A 25,595-nucleotide genomic window follows, 5' to 3' on the forward strand; every position below is an offset into this window, starting at 1 on the left:
CAGGAGAAAGTCAGAGGCAAGAGGACGGACAAACGGGCTGCAGGCCCAGGAACCAGCCACGAGCCGAGAAATTGGCTGAGGGCGCACGCCCTACCTTTACTATATACCGCGCCTAGGCGGCCGGGCGCCCCGCCCACTAGCGGCCCGGCGGGCCAATCGCCGGCGCGGAAGGGGCGGGGCCTAGGGTCCGAAGGGGCGGGCGCGGGGCCGGCACAAAGGAGCCGGGGCGGCGGCGTGAGGGGCGGGCTGGAGAGCGGGGGCGCGGAGAGGAGCCGGGGGAACGGCGAGCGGCGCGCGGGCAGCAACACGCAGCCCCCTCCTCGCTCCGGGCTGGGCGCATACTCGCCCTTTAGTGAGGTGCCCGGCACCTGCGTCGCCCAGCGCCCGGCAGACGCTCGGGGACCCCGGCCCGGCTGTCCCGATCCGATCCCTCTCGTGCGCTCCCGGCCTCCTTCCGCCGCAGGTCCACCCCTTCTAGGCCCTGGCTGGGTGGGGGAAGGTCACTCCGGGACGCCTGCGAGTCGGCGACTCTGCCCAGCTCAGCCCCGCCTCTCCGCTCCTGCACCTGCCGCCCCCTCCGCGCTCCCAGCCCCTGCGTTTGCAGTTCCGGCCCGTCCCTCTCCTTCCAGGCCAGCCCAGCCGGCAGCCCCGGCTCGTGACTGCCGGGCTGTGCTCCCTGTGGGCGGCCTGAACCACCTCAAGCAGGACGATTGCCAAACCCACCCAGGGCGGCAGCCCGGATCCGGGGTTCGGAAGGGGTGGGAGGTGTAGGAGGCCGACCCGCCAGCCCCCAGTGAGTCTTTGCTTCGGAAACCAGTCGCACTGCCTGGTGGCTCACACCAGTCTAGACCCGGGCGACAATGTCTGCACGTGACCCAGCCACCGAGGACTCCCCTTGGCGCCGAATCGGTGGCTGGTATTATCACGGACGTGGTTTTATGCCCCTTCGGGAGTACCGACCACTTTGTTCTTCTATAAAACGCCTGGGGCCAAACAGGATACGGGAAACCCAGCTCCGATGGCGAGAAGGTGCAGTGCGGCAGTCCTTGGTACCCTTTATCTCTTCCCCTCCTTTATCCCCTGTGCCTGAAAACCCAAACTCCTTGGTTTCATCTCCCTCCGCTAAACACCTAAACAGCTTCACACGTCCCTCTCAAGGGAGTGACACAGCAGAAATCAGCAGGGGCGCCTCTTCAGTCACTGCAGAGAGGTCCCATCCCCAGGGGGCAACATAGCCCATCCTGGAAAAGGAGATTTCCCCTCCCCATATCCAGAAAGCCAATACAGGGGATGCTTGTCGGGGGTCACCTTTCTGTCGCCAAGGTCAACCTGGCAGGTCTAAGGACAACCTTGAACTGATGTAGTATGAGCTCTTTCCCACTAATCCTTCTCAAGGCCCACCTACCAGACCTGGGCAAACCTGAAAATTCCTGAAATGCAGAAGCAGCCACCCATCCACCCAGCCCCCAAGGGGCTGCTACATGTAGGGCTGGGTCAAGGGCAACCTTGAGAACTGCAGTGTTGAGAAAGGAAGCCACCCCCTGCTTTGCCCCTGCAGCGTTTATGTTGGAAAAGCAAGTTGGTAGTAGAACTGCAGGAAGAGGCTGCACCTGCAGATATGATGCCCCTGTTCCCCTCCCAACAGAAGTTACCTCATGGAGGAGTTTCCAGCAGGACAGGTCACTGGGAAGGGCATGTGTTATATTGAGTGCCCGCTATGTATAAGACAGAGGAAAACTTGTGAGCAGAATCAGCAAAAAAGGATGAGTGGAGGGAAAGGTGGAATGGGAAGGGGTGAGGGGTTTGAGGGAGGGTGGGGAGCCCGCCTTTGTGCACACTCCCTTTCCCACCCTTCACATCCCCACACCTATATTCCCCTCCCTCTCTCTCTCCCCCTCTCTTTCTCTCCCCTCCCCTTCTCTCTTTTCCAGTAGAAGTAGGTAGTACAACAAAGTATGCAGAGAAAGGCTCGCATTGCCAGTTTTAAAAAAATTTTTTTTTTTTTTTTTCTTAAAAAAGCGGTGTCCTACCTTAGCTCTCTAGAGCTATGGCAAATGCCAATTGGTCTGATCCTGTGTCTGGCAAGGATGACCTTTTCCTGTTGTCCTTGACCTGCTATCTTCCTCTGGGGGATACACCCCCCCCCCTCAAATTCTACCTCCCCAGCTTTGCTCATTCTCCTTCCCCTGCATGTAAACTCTTCCTGGGTTCTGACAAGCTTCGAGGGTCATGCCTTCACAGTAGCATCTCATTCTAAACCAACCTCCCCTTGGCTTATAGGAACCTCCGTGTTTCCACCCAAACCTGGTATTGCCCCTGGAGAGCATGATCTCAGCTCTATGGGAACCAGATTCAAACTCCACCTTCCACTGTAGACCATCTAGAATTGTTGCACTCATCTAACCATGTCACCAAAAAGAGCAACCTGATGAAGGGCAAGACAGGCCTGCACTCAGTCTCCCAGCTTCAGTACTCACTAGCTGTGTGACCTTGAGCAAGTCACTTGCTCTCTGCAGGACCCTTCTCTCCGTTGTAAAATCGGATACATTGTTGCAAGGATTAAATGGTAGTTGTGGGAAGCGCTAATAAGCACAGTGCCTGGTGCATAACAAGAGCTATTACGTAGGTAGCTTAATTATAATTAGCAGTTTCCATTTGACCTTGTCTAACCTTGGGGCTGTTGCTAGGACCTTCCCACTCTGATACGCCCTCCTGCCAGGCTCTGAATTCCCTTAGAAGGTCACCCTGACTAATTCCCCACCCTCCATGCCACCTTTCACCTTGCTTTCCAGTGTGCTTCCTGCTCTGTGACCGCCTCTAACTTGAGTAATGAATAACTTGAGCACACGATGTCCCTTTGGGCTTTGCTGGGCTGGGCTTGTGTTCTGAGGCCCCTTCAGCGCAGGGTGCTGTACCAGCAGGTTGAAAGCGGAGAACGTGTGGTTCTCCAGAGGGAGGGGTGCTTCTGGCAGGTGGAGCGTGTGGCTGGGGGGGTGTGACGGGGGGGAGGGGTGGACCACAAGGAACTCAGAAAGCCGTCCAGTCTGTGCCTATGGAGGTCTGGTGTTTCTCGGCAGAAAGAAGGAAGAAGGAATCCTTCAGCCCAGTTTCAAGGCTCAGGGTGAAAAGAACAATTTTTCAATCTCTTTTTCTGTGCAAGCTAGGGAAGTGGAGTAGTTCTGGAGTACTGTGGTTTGTTCTGCCTGAGACTGGTGCTGGGGGAGGGGGGGTGTGGAGAGAGGGGAAGCCGAGAGCAGGGATGGCAGCTTCGAGGAGTGGAGGGAGGTTAGGGACCTCTGTCCAAGCGAGGAGGATGACAGGTCTAACTCAGGAAACAACCAGATGCACATTGAAGCAGAATCTACCCAGGGGGCAGAGATAGGGGTCCAGAGATAAAAGCAGGAAAGGGCGGTCTAGTTTGTAGCAACATGACCAGTCAGAAGCCGGGCTGGGAGAAGAGGCAGAACCGATCAACCCCAGGCTGTCAGCTACTTCTGCTCAGATCACGGAGGCTAACGTGGAGGTTTACCTGCCTGTGGAAGAGAGGCTGCAGCTTGGCAGGCTGCGTGAGGGAGATCCAGATCTGAAAAACAGAACCGCCCCCAGGCTACTGGCTCTCTGAACCCCTTGGGCAAACATAACACAGTCCGCTCTGCAGAGGGCTCAGGAGGGCTGAGCCTGCCCATCCCAAGTTCATGCACGTGCTCACGGACAGCAGGGTTCTGTTCAGCCAGGCCTAGAGTATTTTAAGTCCAGAGTGGAGGGGGTGAGGGTATGTGTTGCATGGTGACTCATCCTGGCAGCAGAAACTATATGCAGTGTTGAGGAAAATGGCTCAATGGCAGCTCTGTTTGCAATGGAAAGCAGCAAGAATGCACAGCTCTGCAATGAAGGCCAAGGTCTGGGAGAGAGAAACACTGGGCAATGGCCCCGGACTGGTCACAGTGGCAGGGACATGGGTGGATGCCTGCTTAACACCTCACACAGCCCACCCAGCCCCAGGGTGAGCACCCTGACCACCCATCATAGCAACCTGAGTGTTCCACAAGGCATCATTCTGTGCTTCACCATGGACTCTGCGTGTTTAATAGAAGAACATTCTCTGGAATGGTTCTGAGACCCTGAATGGGGACTGGAGTATAACAGTCTAGAAATATCCCTCCATTACTTTCATTTAAGGTCATTCTGGCACTTTGCTGTTTCAGTGGGTCTGGAATTGAATTCTTGTCCTTGTTGAGAGCATAGTAAGAAAATAATGAAAAAGGATGTTTTCTTTTTTTTTTTTTTTAAGCAAGACCCATCTGGGTCTGTTCCTGACATCACTGGAAGCGACAAGTTACCTGTGTCACCTTGGTCACCAGGCCCTGGCAGGCAGACTTCCAAAAGTTGCTTTCTGTTACACTGTTTCCTAACTCGTAAGTCAGGAAACTTAAATCCAGAAAGCGTGCATGGTGTAATGAGACTTGCCTGTTTTCTCTCCACCACCCCTGTCCTTTGCCAAGTTGCTATTAGGTGTGTAGATGGTGGAGGTGACCATAGTAGAGAGAAGAGGACACAGAGAACATGATTTTTTGGTTTTTGCTCTGGCAGGATCACAGAGGTTCATGGTCTCTGCAAATATTCCTGATGTGGTGGGCAGTAGGGAATGAAGGTCTGGGAGGTGTACTGCTAAACTATCCTTAGAGCTTTCAGAGTTTACTTGTTCCTTTGTACTTCCCCAGTGCAGGGCAAGAGGTTGAATTTTCTTTTACCTTGGAAAAATGTCTGGTGCCAGCCAGTGCATCCTAGGCTTTAGAAAATAAAATTCCTTTCCTGTATTTTCCATCTACTTAAAAGGTGACAAGTGGACACCCCTCTGAGAGCCTAAGCTCAGTGAGGGGAGGTCCCATTGTAGCATTTTACTGTCAGAGAGGCATGGTCTAATTGGCCTCGGGGACAGGTATAGATGGGATGAGAATCTGGGGCATGTTATGATCCTTTTTTTTTACTGGACCACTTACTTGAAGTCTTCCAGGGATGAGAGGGAATGTCTATTTTATGGTCTGCTTAATTTTCAACTTCTTTCTGCTCCTTAATTGAGGACCTGGCAGGCAGGTCCTCAACTGGGGAGGCATCACGGATGAATTCACTGTGTATAGTGCTTCTGAAAATAATGTCCGAAGTCCTTGAGTCCAGAATCCCTTCTCCTGGAGATAAGGTCAACAAGCCTCTAGTTGAACAGCTCCAGGGGCCGCGTCCTCCCTCCCCTGCAGTGGAACGGTCCACTGTTGGGAAACTCGGAACTAAAACCTAGCTCCTTGTAACTCCTGCCCAATCCTGGTTCTCTCCTTCAAGGGACAGGATGCAAGTCGGGTGCATCTTCAATGTGTCAGCTCTACGTATATTGATACCTTTCACAGTAAAAAGTCCCCAGTTTCTTCAGTTCATGTAGGAGCTGGTTTCTGATCTCCTCATCATACTAACTCCTTTCCCCTGCACAATTTCCCATTTGTTGGCATCCTTTTTTAAAGCAAGTACCCTGGTTCCAAGGAGCGCAGAGTCCAGAGGAGATCATTTTGGATTGTGATCAGGACACTATCATTTTTTTAATCAATTACTATCCTCCCGACACTATGCCTTCATGGTTTTATTGAGCTAGGTCTTTTTTTTTTTTTTTTTTTTTGCGGTACGCGCGCCTCTCACTGTTGTGGCCTCTCCCATTGCAAAGCACAGGCTCCGGACGCGCAGGCTCAGCGGCCATGGCTCATGGGCCCAGCCGCTCCGCGGCATGTGGGATCCTCCCGGACCAGGGCACGAACCCGTGTCCCCTGCGTCGGCAGGCGGACTCTCAACCACTGCGCCACCAGAGAAGCCCCTATGAGCTAGGCCTTTCTAACACTGAAGTCAGATAAACGTTTTAGAAAAAGCTCTTGCAAAAAAAACAGAGACACCCCCTCCCCTTGAAGTCTAGCTCAAGGAAAATGGCTACACATGGAGCAGTCAGGGCAGGGGGACACCCGACCCTGGGCTCCAGGGCAAAATGCTGCAAAGGCTGACCTTGAAGGGACTGTTCTGGGCAGGTGCTGGGCCGGAGTCTGGAGGTCTTTATTCTAGCGTCCCCATCGAAGTGACTCAGCAGCATTCTGCAGGCTTTCTCACCACCACCTGACTTCCTCAGCGGCCCCCAGTGCCCAGTTTTGGCCCACAGGCAGGTCAGCTGGCTAAGGCTTTTATGGTCCTACGTTTCTCATGCTCCTGAAGCTGCAGTTCCCACTGCTAACTGGCAACGGCTTACTTTGCTCTCAGTCTTAATCCAGGTGGGGGAGTCAGGTTGGCACAGATCCCGTTTTCACAGGTCAGAGGTTGCTGGGAAACCTCAGCATTGACCGTCTTGGCCTCGGTTCCTCCCCGCTCCCCGCCCCCCATGTGGCACCTGCTGGTTGAAAGGGCTGCATAGCTGTTGGCTGGCATGAGACAGACGCACATGCCCAGATAGGCAGGCAGACAGGTAGGCAAACAAACGCATAGAAGAACCTTATACACCCTATAAAATTTGCCAGATTTTTTTTTCTTTTAGAGGTACTGTAACTTTCCACACCATTCTAGAAAGACTGCATTTTAATGTGGCTATTTTGTAGGAATCAAACCAAAGGGGAGAAATGAAAAAAGACTGTTTTGCATTTATTTTACTTCGAGAAGGAGCTGGGAGGCAGAAAAAATGCAAAAAAAATGTATAAACTGGATTACAATTTCATTTATTTCATTTATACTCATTTCTACACCGAGTAATAAGGAGCAGATCCTTTAGGCAAATGGGCTGTTTGCAGCATTTGTATCATAGCTAGCTAAGAGCTTGTTTTTTGCATTAATGAGTGATAACATTCAGTCTATCATACCTACCATCTACATGGCCTTGCACCCACCGATCATGGAGGGTAGGCCCCCTTTGCTGGAGTTTTAGAAATGCATCCTGAGTACCAGATGGCCTTCTGTCCAGTCACATGACATGACACTACCTGCCAAGGTGCTTGACTTCCTGGTTCCAAAAGTTATTGCCGTGTCTTTCCTCACAGTAACACATAAATGAGTGGAATGATGACCAGGGTCACTGAGCCCTGGCTTTCCCAAGAGCTCTTGTTCCCTTTAAAGCTTCTGGCATCATATTAGAAGCTACACTGGCTAATAATAACTCTGTTTATCAAACATGATAAGTCAGACACTATGCCAAGTATTCAATATGGATTACCTTTTCTACTCTGTAATACCTGTTTAAGAACTTCATGAGGTAAGTCCTATGATGGTTAATTTTACATGTCAACTGGACTGGACTAAAGGATGCCCAGATGGCTGGTAAAATATTATTCTGGATGTGTCTGTGAGGGTATCTCTGGAAGAGATTAGCATTTGAATCAGTAGACTATGTAAAGAGGATCACCCACACCAAAGCAGGTGGGCATTGTCCAGCACGTTGAAGGCCTGAGTAGAAGAAAAAAGCAGAGGAAGGGCAAACTCCTTCTCTTTGCTTGACTGGGACAGTTATCTTTTCCGGCCCTCAGACACTGGTGCTCCAGGTTCTAGGGTTTTTCAGACTCAGACTGGGACTTAAACCTTTGAGTTCAGACTGACTTACCGCTGGCTTTCCTGGTTCTCCGCTTGCAGATGGCAAATCATGGGACTTTTCAGCCTCCCAAAACAGAGTGAGACACTTCCTATAATAAACCTCCTCTTATAGATATATCTATATATATCCTATTGGTTCTGCTTCTCTGAAGAGCCCGGACTAATACACTCCTATTATTGTTATCTTCATTTTACAAACAAAGCAACTAAGTCTCTCATATAGATTAGATCCCTAAAGCTAGCAAGAAGGAAGCCCACATTCAGACCCAGGCAGCCTGGCTCCAGAGCCTGTGCTCTGAACCACTAGGCCTAACTGCCTCTTCAGAGGAAGATGTGTACATATAGAAAGTACAAGCGTACCTCATGGCACCAAATGGGTAGAATCATGTAAAGCTTCTTCTTTTTTTTGTACATGTCAAAAGCTCTCCGAGATAATGTAAGTCTCATTGGGTCACAATGTAAAGAAGCCTGTCTTGGATTCATGTACTTATTCATCAATCATTCATCGATTGCCTACTGTGTATATAGCATAGCCTTAGACACCGAGGGAGTCACAAAAGACAGAGAAGATGTCTGGACCTTTTAGCAGCAGACCATCGAGTCAGTGAGGCCAGATACACAGGAATGATCAGATAACAATGCAGGGTAGTAAATGATCATGTTCCACAATGGATACCACAAACAAGAGGGACAACAGGAATTCAGAGATGAGAGATACCCCTTTTGGAAGAGGTGGGCCCTGAACAGGATTCCAACAACACTGTGAGAAGAAGCAGAAGAGAAGGAACACTCCTTCACTCATTCACTGAATATCGGTAACCTTACCGTGTGTGCTGGGTCACTCTGCTGGTCACCAGAGGGTCGAGATGGTCAAGCAGCTTATTCTCTCATGTGGGGACAGCCTGATGTTTGCCAAGGGTGCTAGGAGAGAACACAAGAGAGGGACCTCCTGAGAGCTGGGAAGGCTTCCTGCAGATGGTAGCATCTGTACCAGGAAGAGTTAGCCTGTGAGGGGAAGTGAGGGGAAGGCCATGGCAGGCGGAGGGGAAGCCTGTGCAAAGGCATGGAAATGTGGGCTATGTTTAGGAAGGGTAGATGGAGGGAATGCCTGGGACACAGATTTTTTTTTTAATAGAGAAGAGATGCGACTTAGAGGTATAGGGTCTGGACTGCCCTTTCTACAGGAAGAAAAAGAGCGGAGCAGATCAGAGTCCATCGGAGAATTGTGACTTCATTCCCAACACTCTGACATTCATCAGGGTAGGAAGGAAAAGCTACTCCTTCCGTCCCTCCAGCATCTGAAATCAGGTCTGTCCCTCACTGCGTCTTCATTGCTGAACTCCCTTGGTTGAACTGGGTGACGCCCAGGCTCTGTGCCACTGCGTCCAATAGGAAAAGTCAGACTTTACCATAAGGCATCATTTCCTTAAAAGAGAGCACCCTTCCTCCCTTTACCTCTCCCAGGGCTTCTGCATAATATCTACTTAAGGGAATCTGGACATTCCCAGAAAATGGCCTTTCTTTTCTCTGCTGCAGGACAAACTTTTCAAATGAAATCAGAATTAGACTGAAGAAAACCAGGCAGCGGTCTCATAGGTGTCATATTTGACACCTACTGAGACTCCCATTTTCTTTTTTTTTAATTTGTTATTTTTATTTTTTTATCATGTAAATTTTATCTATTTTTTTATACAGCAGGTTCTTATTAGTCATCCATTTTATACACATCAGTGTATACATGTCAATCCCAATCGCCCAATTCATCCCACCACCACCACCGCCCCCGCCACTTTCCCCCCTTGGTGTCCTTAACGTTTGTTGAGGCTCGCATTTTCTTATTTCATAGGAAGCTGGATGAGAAAGGGAAGCGCTGTTACTCTGAGGTGACTATTCTCCCCAGCAGAACACGCGGCTGAGGGAGGGGGTGTGTCCTCCTCTCTGCCAAGGGTGAAGCAAAAGACATTTCTGTCCCTCCTTCCATTTGAAATTGAGCACTTTCCCCCCCCACACACCAATCTTTTACACATTGTTTTGGTTCCCTGACTCTCCCCACACTACGGCTGAACGGAAAGTTGTTTAAATATCTTTCTGGAGTTTGCTCGAGACCCTAAACTTCATGTACATTATAGACCTGTGGAAAATTGTGTTGCAAGTTCCAAACAAGTAATAAATAGACTTTAAAAACACAACCTGTTGTTGGTTAGATGAAAACTCTTCATCCTAATAACAGTTTCCCTTGACAGGCAGAGTGGGCACAAGGCTTGGGGGAGGCCTAGCATGCCTGGTCTTAGAAACTCTACGATTTGTGAGGGAACTTAGAGGTTATTTTTCAGGTGAGGAAGCAGAAGCCCAGTGAGAGAAAATAGCAGGAGAGCTTGTGGCTGGACGGGCTTCAGACCAAGGCCTCGTGCCCCTAGTCCATGTCCATTTTCCATCTTATAATTCAGCTTGGGTTGGCCTGAAGAAGCAGCCACACATGAAGATGGAGAATATTGTTGCCTACATTTGAGGGACCCCAAGAAGCAACTTCACTGTGATCCTCCATTAAAAAAGAAAAAAAGAAAAGAAAGAAAAATCTTCCATGATGGTTTTATCAGTTGGAGTTAGGTTTGGCTGTGAGTAACGGAAGCCCAAAATAACCATGGCCTCAACAACATAGGATTTGTTTCCCTCTCACTTACAAGTCCAGAGGAAAGCGGTCCAGGAATGGGGACAGGGCTGTATTCTATTACATCCTTAGGGATTTGGGCCTCTTCCAGCTTACCTTTTTTACTATCCCTCCTATGTGGCCCTCGCTCTCACGGGCCAAAGTGGTGCCTAGGACGGCAGTCTTCCCAGCCAGGCTAGAAGAGAGGACAAAGAAGAAAAGGCAAGATGGAAGTGCCAACTTCCCTTTATGGAAACATCCATCCAGCAGCTGTAACACGACATGCCTGCTCCCATCTCACTGGTCAGAATTTGGCCTCAGGGCAATACTTGGCTATAAGGAAAGATGAGAAATATAGTCTTTATTTTGGGCACCATGGGCCCAGCTAAAAATTACAGGGTCGATCCCTGTCCCCACCACAATGATACAGAGGAATTTGACACATATTGATTTGTTCTTTTGAGTTAGTATTTTCCAGACCTTTTTCAAAATACAAATCCTGGGATGGCTGCCATTATCTATGTTGTCCAATGAGAATATCAAATCTCTTTCTTTTGTGGCAAGAAAGGCGAGCCATTGTAAGAGCAAACCATTAGAAAAGTCCAGGTCACGGGGATCAGAGGAAGTGGCTCTGGAAGCAGCGGCAGGGGAGCACAGCTGGAAAAGATCTCCAAACGAGTGTGCAGAGAACAGATGCATATAGAGAGTGCTATGGGCGTGATCTGTGAGTCTGCCCTATTGGCAAAGGCTGGATCTGTTGATATTCTGCCCATCTCCTTTCTCTACTTCCTATGGCAAACAGTGGATTCAATCTCCTCCAGCCTCTCTGGGGGCTGTGGGATTTAGACAGCTGTTGCCTAATCTTAGTATGAGTTGTGGTGGCACAGGGTGTGTGGTTTATCCAGACCCAGCATGCCAGCCGCCCTGCCAGTTTTAGCCTGTTAACTGACAGTGGGTCTTAAGAGCAGCTCACATTTGGTTGCACATTAAGAGCCACTTCCAGCAAATCCATAATTCTTCAGTTTTATCAGCCTTCTGAAAGGATGGCATGTTAGTTTTGAAGTCTTGATTGGGGTTGGCCAACATCGGACTACACATTATTGAGTCCCCAGGGTAACTTTTGGCAGCTCCTCAGACTTTCCAAGCTTCCTCTGGCCTCAAGGCTTTTACACACGCTAGTCCCTCTGTGTCTGGAGTGTTTCTCTCTCCCCTTTTGGCTAGGTAACACTTACTGAGCTTTCAGGGGAAGACTTCCCGGATGCCTGAAACTAGGGAAAACATCTTAGCCACAGGTTTTCATGGTACTGTGTAACTCCTTTTTTGTGCCGTTTGTCGCAGAGTAGTTCTACATTCATTTGTGTGATTATTTGCTTACTTAAGTTTCATAAGAACACCCTTGGTCCACCATGGTATCCCCTCTACCTAGCACAGATGGACACATAGTATATGCTCTAAAAATTTAGCTGAGTGAGTAAAGAGGTCCCCCTGCACATTTGTCTCAAACCCTAATACGATTGCACAGATTTTCTCAATATGTTGACCATGAATCCTCTGCATCAGATTTACCTGGTTGACTCCTTTAAGGGCACATTCCTGGGCTTATCCCCGTCGTCCTCCTGAATCACTACCTGGATAGGGCCCAGGAATCTGCATGTGAACAAGCTTCCCTGGTAACTATTAAGCACCAAGATGATTGAGAAGCCCTACCTTAGGGTGTGTAGAAGTTTGGGAAGATGGCACAGCTGGTTATAATTAAGACCCCATGCTAGGCACTGGAATGTGTCCTAGGATGAGACTGTTGTATTCAGGAACTATCTTAATATGCTTAAACTTGATGAAGAAACACTAGAAAATTCGGAGACAGCTGCTCACTGTGCTTAGATCAAGGGTATGTGGAAATAAAACAATGTGTGCTCACTGTAGCACCTTTGCACAGAGGGATTTTTAAGGAGTAAAAACAAAGACCCTATTGTTACCAGTAACTTGCTGTCTTCTCCCCCCACACCCCCAAGCCCCCATCCCCAGATGAAGTGGTGACACAGAGCTCTAGCTGGGCCTTTTGAATGAAGAACTGAGTCCTCTGTGGAACCCTCGGTCTGATTTCAAGCCTCTGAACTTAAGAAGACATACACTGTATTCACCTATTAAGACATCCAAACCAACTTTAATCCTTGTTTTCTTTGAAAAAACTGAGGTATACTATACCCTGAAGTTGGCAATGCACATGGGCAGCCACACTCAATGAAGTCCAAGTATGCAATTCAACAAGGGGTGGGAAAACCCTTTAAAGGAAGAGTTCTACTGAGTGTTCTTGTCTTTCTTTTGCCCACCTAGTTGCACTTTTTACTTCACTACAAAGATTTCTTTTTCCTCTTTTAAGACTCTCTTCTCCTCTCTCTCTACTTGAGGGTAAGTTCCTATCTTTTTCTAAGGATCATAGATTCTTTAACTTCCAAGAATTTTTCTTTTTTCCCATCGCTTCAGGACCCACCTCCTCTTTTTAATATTTCCCCAGGATCTTGGATAATCACTGTCATTTCTCTTTTAAAAAAATAATTCACTATATTGTCTCACCAAATACCCAACTCCTCTATATAAATAGCTCCACTAAGACAAACAAACAAAACCAAACAGCACAAACTGATATATGAATTGGGATTATGAATAAAGATAAAATGTTCAAAGTATAAAACATAAGACAAAAATTACTGTCCCAAAGAGAACCCCAAATGCAGTAGCTGGAGGAGGGTCAGGAAGAAGCCACTATACAGTACGTCCCCTACTTACGAACCTTCAGGTTGCAAACTTTCCCATCACGTAAGTTAGTTCACGTGTCTGACGTACATTGTCACGTGCAGCTTGCCCTCCATGTCCTGTTGCTGACGATCCTTCAGCTCTACCACCTCCCACCTCCTCTCCCTCCTCCAGTCAGTAACTCTTCTTGCCTGTTCACTCAATGCCAGCTGTTGTACTGAACTACTGTACTTTTCAAGTTACTGTACTGTAAGATGAAAAATGTTTTATTTTTTGTGTTTGTTTGTTTTTGATGTATTATTTGTATGAAAAGCATTATAAACCTATTACAGTACAGTACTATATAGCCAACTGTACCTAGGCTAACTTTGTTGGACTTACGAACAACTTGGACTTATGAACCTGCTCTCAGAACGGAACTTGTTCGTATGTAGGGGACTTACTATACTTACATTGTAACCTGCTTGAGAACAGAAACAAAGTCATACCTCGAATTCTCCACACTTCCTAGCACAGTGCCTGACACACAGAAGTTTCAAGAAACATTTACTGAATAAATGACTGAAGGAAGAAAAGATCTCCAGTTTTAACTAGGGACCTGCTAGTTTTAATGTACAGTTGCTGTTCAAAGTAAACTTCTGAACCCACAAAAACTTTATTGTGGCCCTGCCGTTAACTTACCTGGCCGGATGATCCAGTGTGTTATAGTCAAGGGTTAGGAAAACTATCCCTTCCTTGCAGTCTATAATATTCCCATCCAGCCCTTGTGATCTTACACTTGAAGGTCCCCAATCCTTCAGAGATCTTTCCAGGCCATAGTAGTGAAAAAGAAATCCTTTGCTGGCAAATATAGGGTATTTCAACTAAAAATCCCTGTGTAGGAGTGTTAGTCAACTATATTTCATTGCGGTGTCATGGAAAGTACATGGGTTTTGGAGACAGAGACATTTGATTCTGTGAGTTACTTAACGATAATGAGGGTCAACTTTCTCATCTTGAAAATGGGAATAAAGACACCTATATTTTATTGTCTTTGTGGGAATTAGAGATAATTAATGAAAAGGGTTTAGGACATAACAGAAATGCAACAAATGACAGCTCTTCCTGTTCAAATTTAAGCTCTATAGGGACTGGCATTTTTGTCTGCTTTGTCACTGCTAGCTCCTAGTGCCTGGTCGAGAATAAAATCACTTGTTAATATTTGTTAAACAAATGATGTATTTGTTTACTTACCAAGTCACAGAACAGAAATGCATCCTTGCATTTTGAATAAGCTAAAATACCATGGTGTTTAGTGTTTCTATTAGCATCTGGCTTTAAGACTCTGTGTAGTATGCCAGCAATAGCTGTGTGGTTTTTTTTTTAATTTTTTAAAATTTTGTTCTTGTTTTTACTTTTTTTATGTGTTTTTTCTATACAACATGTAGGACAGTGGTGGATGATGTATATCAGTGGATCTCAAAGTGTGATGTCCAGCCCAGCAGCATCAGCATCACCTGGGAACTTGCTAGAAATGTAAATTCTCAGGCCCCACTCCAGACCTAGTGTATCAGTAGGGGGCCAGTAAATCTGTTTGAACAAGTCCTCAGTTGATTGTGATGCATGCTAAAGTTTGAGAACCAGAACCACTGGCGTGTGTAAAATTCCCCTGTGCTGTGATTAGAAATGATATGAGCATAGATGACTTGCACCTAGAAAATATAATCCATTGGAGATTTTAGAATATGGTGCTTACAGAATTAATATCTTCCAGGTATTGAACTTTCAGGAACCTCAACTGAGTGACAGATCATGAGTTCAAATGCTTATTCAGCTGACTCTCCTCACTACGTGATCTGTGGACGTGTGCTGTAAGGGCTTCTGAAACTGCTCTGTTTTTACAGCCTATTATAGACTGAATGTTTAGGTCTCCCTCCAAAATCCTATGTTGGACCCCTAACCCCAATATGATGGTATTAGGAGATGGATCCTTTGGGAGGTACTTAGGTTTAGATGAGGTCATGAGAGTGGAGCTCCAAGATGGAATTAGAGCCCTTATTAGAAGGAGACACCAGAACTCTCTCTCAGCCAAGCAAAGATACAATAGGATGGTTTGCCAGCCAGGAAGAGGGCCCTCACCAATTACCCAACCATGCTGGCACCCTGATCTTAGACCTCCAGCTTCTAGCATTGTGAGAAAATAAATATCTGTTCTTTAAGCCACCCAGTCTATGGTATTTTGTTACAGCAGCCTGAGCTGATTAAGACAGTGCCCCTTCCATCCAATTATGGCAGAGTAAACCAGGGTGGCTGTGACTTAAAGGAAGCTCCATCTATGGGCTAGCTCTCAATTCTTGTATTAGTTAAGATGTGAGCCAAGCCACTGTAACAGAGACCCAAAAAGAGAGTGGCTCAAAGAAAAGAACAGTTGGGCTTCCCTGGTGGCACAGTGGTTGGGAGTCCGCCTGCCGATGCAGGGGACACGGGTTCGTGCCCCGGTCTGGGAAGATCCCACATGCCGCGGAGCGGCTGGGCCCGTGAGCCATGGTCGCTGAGCCTGTGCGCGTCCGGAACCTGTGCTCCGCAACGGGAGACGCCACAACAGCGAGAGGCCTGCGTACCGAAAAAAAAAAAAAAAAATCGAAAAGAACAGTTATTTCTTTCTTCCCTAACAGCCTGGAGGTGAATGGTCCAGGCTGGCAAGGTGGTTCTGTTACATGAAGTTATCAAGGGACCCTTGTTTTTCCATCTTGTTACTCTGGCGTCCTCAACAGTGTTGTCCTTCTTTGCATGACTAAGGCTGAGTCAATACCAAATCTGCATTCCATCTTACTGCAAGGAGAAAATCTTAGACAATGTCTTTGGCTTTAAGAAGACGATGCCAAATTTATACATCTCACTTCCATTTATACCTCCTTACTTACAATACTGCACCCAGCTGCAAGGCAGGCTGGGAACTGTAGTGCCAGACTGGCAGCCATGCACCCACATAAAGCACAGAGGATTCTGTATTAAGAAGAAGAGGGAAGTGAACCCTGGGAGATGGTTACCAACCTCTGCCAGAGCTCTGAACAGCTTCTCAAGTTTCTCTTCTCATGGGGCCCAGCTGTTTCGTGCAGACTCTCCTTGGATTCCTATGAGATTTCTGTATCTTTTGATGAACGCTCCCCTTTTCTTGAGTTAGTTTGAGATTATTCTTTGTTACCAAATGCTCCAGATTAGAACAGTGTACCTTAAACCCCTCAGATCTTAGTGAAGGTTAAATTAAACATAATGTGACAAGTAATGGGCTCAGAGCAAGCACAAGCACCAAGTGAAAGGGTTGGACAGTTCTGGCTACCAGGAGGGCCATAAGGTGAGATGGGATGAGAACATCCCCCATGCCACAGCTGCGAGCTGTCCTGAGCACTCTCTCCATTGAGGACTCTGAGCCCAGGCAAAACTTTATTGTCTTTGGCAGCTCTCATTCTCTTTCTGCATTTTTTGCCAGTGGGATCACTGCCATCGGAACTCCCACATCCCATGTCTATTCCCTTAAATTTCTGTGTTCTTCTGTGTGCATAGGCACTAGGGACTCCTTGGGGCTCAGGGTCTTATTAAATGTGACTCTCTAGTAGTGGGGGCATTTCAGGCCCATTGGGGGTATTAGTTTTGGTATATTAGGGGTTCTTGTTACCCCGTGAATAACACGCAAGCCCCATCCTTCTGGCATGTTGTGGCAACATCTCCCTGGCCTCACTTCAGGATAATAGTCTGGTGAGAGAAATAGCATCTTTTTTCTTGCTTTAGTTCTAATTTATTATATAAACATCTAATGAGTCCACTGACTAACAGCTCAGCAACACTTGAATCCATTCAGGGCTTCCATTTCCTGGAAGAAATAGGTAGAATTCTTGGGTCTCTTCTCTCACAACCTTGTTTCGTTTTCCTCCTTTTAAAGTTGACTGTTTGGGGCTTCCCTGGTGGCGCAGTGGTTGAGAGTCTGCCTGCCGATGCAGGAGACACGGGTTCGTGCCCCGGTCCGGGAAGATCCCACATGCCGTGGAGTGGCTGGGCCCGTGAGCCATGGCCGCTGAGCCTGCGCGTCTGGAGCCTGTGCTCCGCAACGGGAGAGGCCACAGCAGTGAGAGGCCCACGTACCGCCAAAAAATAGTTCACTGTTTGACTCTGATGTGCAAATGCCTGGACCAAATAAAGTGCCAGGATTTCACAGTTGTGTGTCTAGTGAGGGGTTATAGTAAATTGAGGAAAAGGAGAAGAAACATTCAATGGGATTTTGCACATTCAAGGCTGAAAATGAAGTCAATGTTTAGACTTAATCAACTCAACACCCGTCTTTGGCCTCATCTATCCTGGGCTTCTTGGCTTCTTCTCTGGGTAGTTTGTCCTTCCATGGGCCATGTGTCTCAGTGAAATAATGGGACAGTTACAGTCCCATGACATTCTGTTCATGGAAGTCTTTACAGGAGGAATGGAAGATGGAGGGGTAGGGAATGGGCTCAACATGGGATGAACAGCCATTATGTTCCAGGCACTGATGGATGCTTTTAATTCTCAAATAAACTGGAGAGGAATTAATATTTCAACTTATGAGAAAATGGAGGCTTGAAAAGTTTAAGTAATTCGCCCAGGTCCCTAATAACTGATAAGTGGTGAAACCAGAATCTGAACAATGTTTGTCTGGTTTTTAAAGCCTGCACTCAAAATTGCCTTCAACAGCTTTACGCAAAGAGTCTTTCATGAATAGTTATACCTTGGCAGCGAGGAAAGGAAGATGGCCCACTTTAATTGCATTCTTTATTAGTGGACGGAGGGTGCAGGGGGAATGGGGACCACTGAAAATTAATTCATAATTTATCAAGGGGTTCTAGGTTCTGCCACAATCTTATTATTATTATTATTCTTTTTTAAATTTGTGTGTGTGTGTGTGGTACACGGGCCTCTCACTGTTGTGGCCTCTTCCGTTGCGGAGCACAGGCTCCAGACGCGCAGGCTCAGCGGCCATGGCTCACGGGCCCAGCCGCTCCGTGGCATGTGGGATCCTCCCGGACCGGGGCACGAACCCGTGTCCCGTGCATCGGCAGATGGACTCTCAACCACTGCGCCACCAGGGAAGCCCTGCCACAATCTTATTATTTGACTCCAGGAAAATCCATTTTCTTCCCTGTGACTTAGTTTTACAATCAGATTTTTTGAAAATAAAAAAATAAAAAGATAATGCTCCCAGTGTTTGAAGGGATCAGTAAAAATTGAGGTGAAAGACCATATAAAAATCCTAGTAGGTAGGAGGTCCATATGTATGAGTATAAATGATAGCTTTTAAAAACTCCATTTAAAAGCATTCTATACAGAGCAACTTCTATTTAGTTTCCCTATTGTACCAGACTTGTTTCTTTCTTTTTTTTTTTTTTTTTTTTGCGGTACGCGGGCCTCTCACTGTTGTGGCCTCTCCCGTTGCGGAGCACAGGCTCCGGACGCAGAGGCTCAGCAGCCATGGCTCACGGGCCCAGCCGCTCCACGGCATGTGGGATCCTCCCAGACCGGGGCACGAACCCGTGTCCCCTGCATCGGCAGGCGGACTCTCAACCACTGTGCCACCAGGGAAGCCCCAGACTTGTTTCTTAAAGGTAGGCCCCATATCTTCATCAAGAAATCCTAAAATTTTAGAACTGAAAGTGACTTTGGACATCAGCAAGGCTAACATTCTCATTTTTTTTTTTGGCTGAAGATAATCTCTTTTTCTGTTTCCCTTCCATGGCCTAATGCCTTGACTTGATACAGTAAGGGCTTATTAAATAGCCGTTGAATAAATAGTGAATGTCTTGTATATGCTTTGCTGTTTGACTTCACTCCTGCACCTCTGTGAACAAGGATACAGGAGCAATCTGAACCTTGGAACATATTTTATACAATCATTAATCACCCCTTTAAGAGTGTAGTTGTTTTTATGAGTTTTCCCTCCGGAAATGATCTTTACTACAGCATAGGTTTAGTTTAGAATATGAATTTAGCGTATTCAAGTGTTTCGCAGCAAACATTCCAGTGCCCTCTCTGATTGTATCAGACCTACAGTGATGACAAAATCAGCATTTGGGTAACACTGTGACACTGTTCCCCTACTTATTTCATCAGTATGATGATCTCTAGCAAGCCTGGGAACTGTAATGGCAAGGTCCCCTGCACCTGTGGCTCTATGGCTGGCTTTGTGGCTTTGTAACCCATGCAGCTGTGTGTAACCCATGCAGGTGTGTACAACCCATGCAGTTGAACAAGGTTTAGTGTTCTGCCATCACCCTCTTGAAATTCTTAATAATTTCTAACAAGGGGCCCTGCATTTTCTAGATATTTTTAAAAATAAATTTATTTTACTTATTTATTTTTGGCTGCAATGGGTCTTCGTTGCTGTGTGTGGGCTCTACCTAGTTGTGGCGAGCAGGGGCTACTCTTCATTGTGGTGCGCGGCCTTCTCATTGCAGTGGCTTCTCTTGTTGTGGAGCACAGGCTCTAGGCACGCGGGCTTCAGTAGTTGTGGCACGTGGGCTCAGTAGTTGTGGCTCATGGGCTCTAGAGCACAGGCTCAGTAGTTGTGGCACATGGGCTTAGCTGCTCTGCAGCATGTGGGATCTTCCCAGACTAGGGCTTGAACCTGTGTCCCCTGCATTGGCAGGCAGATTCTTAACCACTGCACCACCAGGGAAGCCCCAGCCCTGCATTTTCATTTTGCACTGAACACTGCAAATTATGTAGCCAGTGCTACCTGGCTCCCTGTGCGTGCTTGAGCTGTGTGTGCTCTTCCTGTAAGTTCCCCACCCGCTTTCTCAAAGGCAGAGTTATCACTTACTCCTATCTTGCTGGAATCTGAAACATCAGCCAGACCTTTAGAATAAACTAGTAAGTACATTATTCAAAACAAACTGTGTTAGATGGCCAGGAGGCACATGAAAAGATGCTCAATATTGCTCATTATTAGAGAAATGCAAATCAAAACTACAAGGAGGTATCACCTCAGAATGGCCATTAGCAAAAAGTCTACAAATAATAAATGCTGAACAGGGTGCGGAGAAAAGGGAACCCTCCTACACCGTTGGTGGGAGTGTAAATTGGTGCAGCCACTATGGAGAACAGTATGGAGGTTCCTTAAAAAACTAAAAATAGAACTACCATACGACCCAGCAATCCCACTGCTGGACATAGATCCAGAAAAGATGAAAGCTCTAATTCAAAAAGAAGCTTGCATGCCTAGAGCCTGTGCTTGGCAACAAAGAGAAACCACTGCAATGAGAAGCCCATGTGCTGCAAGGAAGAGTAGCCCCCGCTCGCCAGAACTGGAGAAAGCCTGTGCACAGCAACAAAGACCCAACGCAGCCATAAATAAATAAATAAATTAATTAATTAAAAAAAACAGATACATGTACCTCTATGTTCATTGCAGCACTATTTACAATAGCCAAGACATGGAAGCAACCTAAATGTCCATCGACAGATGAATGGATACAGATGTGGTGTATATATATATATATATATATATATATATATATATATATATATATACACACACACACATACACACACACACACACACACACAATGGAATACTACTCAGCCATGAAAAAGGATGAAATAATGCCATTTGCAACAATATGGATGGACCTAGAGATCATCATACTAAGTGAAGTAAGTCAGAGAAAGAAAAATATCATATCACTTACGTGGAATCTAAAAAAATGTTACAAATGAACTTATTTACAAAACAAAAATAGACTCATAGACATAGAAAACAGACTTATGGTTACCAAAGGGGATACTGGGGGTGGGAGGAGAGACAAATTAGGAGTTTGGGACTAACATATACACACTACTATATATAAAATAGGCAAGCAACGACCTACTGTATAGCACAGGGAACACTACTCAATATCTTGTAATAACCTATAATGGAAAAGAATCTGAAAAAGAATATACATATATATATATGTATGTATATGTATAACTGAATCACTGTGCTGTACACTTGAAACGAGCACAACACTGTAAATCAACTATACTTCAATTAAAAATTAAATGACTGAAAAAAAAACCCTAATTGTGTTCTTCCTGCATTTTGGCAAATTAATGGGACAGAATGAATATGTGTTAATCATTCACTTATTTCATTTCACCGTCACCTCAAACCTGTGAGATAAGAGCTATTATTTGGGTTTTACAGATGGAAATATTGAAGCTCAGGGAAGCTGGTAAGTGGCAGGGCTCACACATTGAATTCTGATTTGTCTGACTCCAAAGCCCATCCCATTTCTCTACCTTTGCTCATCTGAGGCCTGGCAAGCTTCCCCTTGAGATCACAGCACTGCCTGAAAGGACCAATGACTTTTTTCATCGTTCTTACACCCTTACATTTTGCACAAGACCTACAGTTGTTTGGTTAACAACTAGGATATGTTATTCTAGACTCGCCCATATCAGGTTTTCAGTTATACATCAACATTCCCAGGACCACCTATGGAACTAGAATTAAAGTGGCCACATTGCTCTCACTGGTGGGAGTGGGGAGCAGAGAAAGCAGACAAGCAGCTTCAAGAACGGATGTGCTCTGGGATCTTGAGTCCAAGCTAAAAGGCATATGCCTTACTCGGCAACACTTTCAGCTGTGTCATAGCAAACGGCACTTATTCATTTCTTTTTACAAACCTCTGTCCAGCATTTGCTATGCGCCAGGCACTGTACTAGGCCCTGCAGAGACTATAATGAAAAAGACACAGCCCCTGCTTTCCAGAAGGTCACAGGCTGGCAGAAAGGTACAGACTCTTAACTCTCTTTCCTCCAACATTTTGCCAGCCATGGTTCTGAAGCTGAGGAGTCAAGAGTCAGAGAAAATTTAGGAAATGGGTGATATTATTTCTGAAGCTCACTGGAATTCTCCCTTGCCTGAGCCTTGCTGTAGATGAGGGTCTTTGATTGGGTGGCATACCTATACCTGCCATAATTTGCATCCTTCGATTAATAGCTGACTCTGGCCAATCTTGTACCTTCCTCTACTTTAGTAAACAGAAACACAAGTTCTGAAAATTGACATGAAGAAGAGTTGAATAGCAAACAAGCTCTGCCCTGGGTCCCCACCCTCTACCTGGCTGCTGTGCTTTGTGAAACCATTGATTGTTTAATAGCCTCAAGAAGCCAGCAGGGCGAGAAGGCCAGAATTATGCTCAGCAAATGCAGGAATGGAGTATGGTTCTCTGTGAATGTTTCCATGGTAACAGAGATAACAGCTTATATTTATAGACCCTCTATTTCCAAGGAGCTCAAAGCGCTTTATAGACACATCGTCTTCATCTATGGGGCCGGGGGAAGGGGAGAGAGAGAGAAGGGGACAGGGAGGGAGGAGGAGGGAGATGTAAAAGGAGGAGGAGGAAGAAAGGGTGGGAGAGAGGGAGGGTGAACGTGAGCAGGAGAGGGAGGAGGAGGGACCGGACATGACGTGCTATTTATGCACATTTCACAGGTGGCACAGAGTGCGGAAGTCAGTGACCCAAGGTGGCACGGTAAGTCAGTGACAGATGGCATATTGGATGGCCCTAGTGGCTCATATAACTCCTGGAACCCTTGCTGCTGGTACTGGGCAGATGTCAGGGCTGAGTTGCCATGTCCCAGTCATCCAGTTCTGCTCAGTGTCACCTGGGTGAGCAGATAACTCCAGGATGTCAAAGGCAGTTTGGTTCAACTATTGTTGACATGAAACACAGGACAATTTTTCCATGGAGAATTGGGGATAATGTCCAGAGTCCTTACAGCCAGAGAGCCACCAGACAATCCCAGATGGCATGCCCAGGAGTGAGAGGCTTTCACGTCCTGATAACCTCAGATGAAAAGAACTACACACGCAGAGAAGGTCTGCACATGCTGATGGAAATGGTTCTTTCAATGGAGCCCGTTTCAGTGTCCCCAGGACCTTTGGAGGGAATGCTTCTCGGTAATTCCCCCTGAGACACACATCCACTCCATTAGATGTGTGACGTAGCTTAGAGTTATTTGAAAGCAGTAGCCTATAAAATTGAAAAGGAATCTTGTGAATCCCAGATCTACCATTCTTTGTATAAAATACTTCGTATAAGTGAAGTCAACATCCTCTGGGGGAGGCTTAAACTCTGGGGTGGGTCGGAATGGCTCTCAAACTCCCTCATCCTGGAGTGATTTCTGTCCCCATCCTTCTTTAGTCAGAAGTTGCCAACCCTGGTCCGGATTTCTTATCCTCATAGACCTTCTGTTTCCCCCACTTCTTACTGTTACCTCATTACCTATTTGGCCTTTGGAAAATAGGATCTATTTTCTTTTTTAAAAGAGCCATTACCTGCAGAGTATCCACTAACCCAGCCAGCAGTCCCCATGGCAACCCTGAGAGACAAGGGCCATTCTCCTCTGGGTCATCAGGGGTCTTTATGAACAAATCATGCCAGTTCCTGTAGCCCGGGACCTCAGGCTTAAGCAAAATGTGACCTTCTTACTTGCCCTCAGTCTGTTTAGGCTGCAGGGACCCTTGGATTAAGGGGTTGGTAGTTTGGAAGTTCAGGGGGTGAGCCCCAGGAAAATTTAAATGTTTGATTTACAAATAGGTTCTGACCCCCAAAGCAAAAAGAACTTAAATAAGGGACACTCTGAAGAAGAAGGAATGGTTTGCTGGGCCTTCCCGTTTATAGCACCATATTAGGTACTTGACGTGTATCCATTAGTGCCCTGAGGTTGATTGTCCAGGAGACTGTGTGGGATCCTCTTCTACACCCCCAGGATGGGCTTCCTCACACTGAATTTCTTTATGTTCCCCCCAAGACACCGAGCTCCCTCTTTCCTCCTGGCCTTGGGCTCCATGAGGAAGGAATCCTGTTTCCTTTGCTACTGTCTCCCCAGCCCCTAGCTTGGTGCCTGTTACAGACTCAGTATTTGTAAGTGAATAAATTTCCTGGGGCTCGGCCCTCCTCTCTTCCATCCTCACACTTTTTTTGGTTTACCTGTTCCTCTTATAACAGACCTCTTCCAAACTGTCAAATACGGTCCCTCTCCTTGTTCTTATAGCATATGTTATCCTTCCCCATTCACAGCACTTTTCATATACTATGACATTTGCTTATGTTCATATGAGTTTCTAGATGCCATTGAAAGGGACTTTTGAGTAGAAAACATTATTCAAAGGTTTACTTTTTGTGACAGATGAATGGATAAAGAAGATGTGGTACATATATGCAATGGAATACCACTTAGCCATAAAAAAGAACAAAATAATGTCATTTGCAGCAACATGGATGCAACTAGAGATTATCATACTAAGTGAAGTAAGTCAGAAAGAGAAAGACAAATACCATATGATTTCACTTATATGTGGAATCTAAAATATAGCACAAATGAACCTATCTATGAAACAGAAACAGACTCATGGACACAGAAAACAGAATTATGGTTGCCAAGGAGGAGAGGGGGATGGGGAGGGATGGACTGGGAGTTTGGGGTTAGTAGACGCAAACTATTACATATAGAATGGATAAACAACAAGGTCCTACTGTATAGCACAGGGAACTATATTTAATACCCTGGGATAAACCATAATGGAAAAGAATGTATATATGTTTATAACTGAGTCAGTTTGCTGTACAGCAGAAATTAACACAACATTGTAAATCAACTATACTTCAATAAAAAAATAAATTAAAAAAAGAAACAAACCAAAACACCACAAGGGTTTACTTTTTGGATTAAATGTTAATATTCCACTTATTAAAGTTAAAATTTGAAAAACATAGCTTTTTTGGCTCAGCTTACATGTGTAATTATTTTATTTTTTGGTCTAGCTGAGTTTAGTAACCACTTCATATATAACTATATATATATGTGTGTGTGTATATACATATATATATATACACACACACATATATTCAGAGTTTGCCAACCCTGGTCCCAAATTCTTATCCTCATAGACCTTCTGAAATATATGTATATATATCTGAAATAAATGAATAAATAAATAAATAAATATTATATATATGCACACACATATTTCAATTAACAAAACTTTCTGGAGTACTCCAATATAAGATGCAAGAGGGAGGAGATATGGGGATATATGTATAGCTGATTCACTTTGTTATAAAGCGGAAATCAACACACCATTGTAAAGCAATTATACTCCAATACAGATGTTAAAAAATAAAAAAATATTTATATACATTTAACCTCTTAAATTTATAAATATAGGGTCCTAAACTTCTCTTACATGTTTCAGTAAACTTAATAAGAATTCAACTTTCAATTTAAAACATAAAACTCCACATCAACTACTCCACATCAATTACTCATCAAGTATTTTAAATTGACATTTCAAGGCTATGCCTCTAATAGGCCCAATTCTCTTAAGAATTACCAATACACAAAGAGCAAATATACACAATTTCTTTCTTAATACAAAATTATCAATACTATGGTTTGGTTCTCTCATATCTTTCCATACTTACTCCTCACTTTTCCTGGTGTTAAGAAACACACACCCTCCCTCAAGGAACACAGTTGCCATCTCAGTTACTTAGGAGCAGGGTTTTGGCCAGGACATGGGCTTGTGCATGACCATGATGGGCTT

Source organism: Hyperoodon ampullatus, assembly GCF_949752795.1.
Source record: "Hyperoodon ampullatus genome assembly, chromosome: 2".
Taxonomy (NCBI): domain Eukaryota; kingdom Metazoa; phylum Chordata; class Mammalia; order Artiodactyla; family Ziphiidae; genus Hyperoodon; species Hyperoodon ampullatus.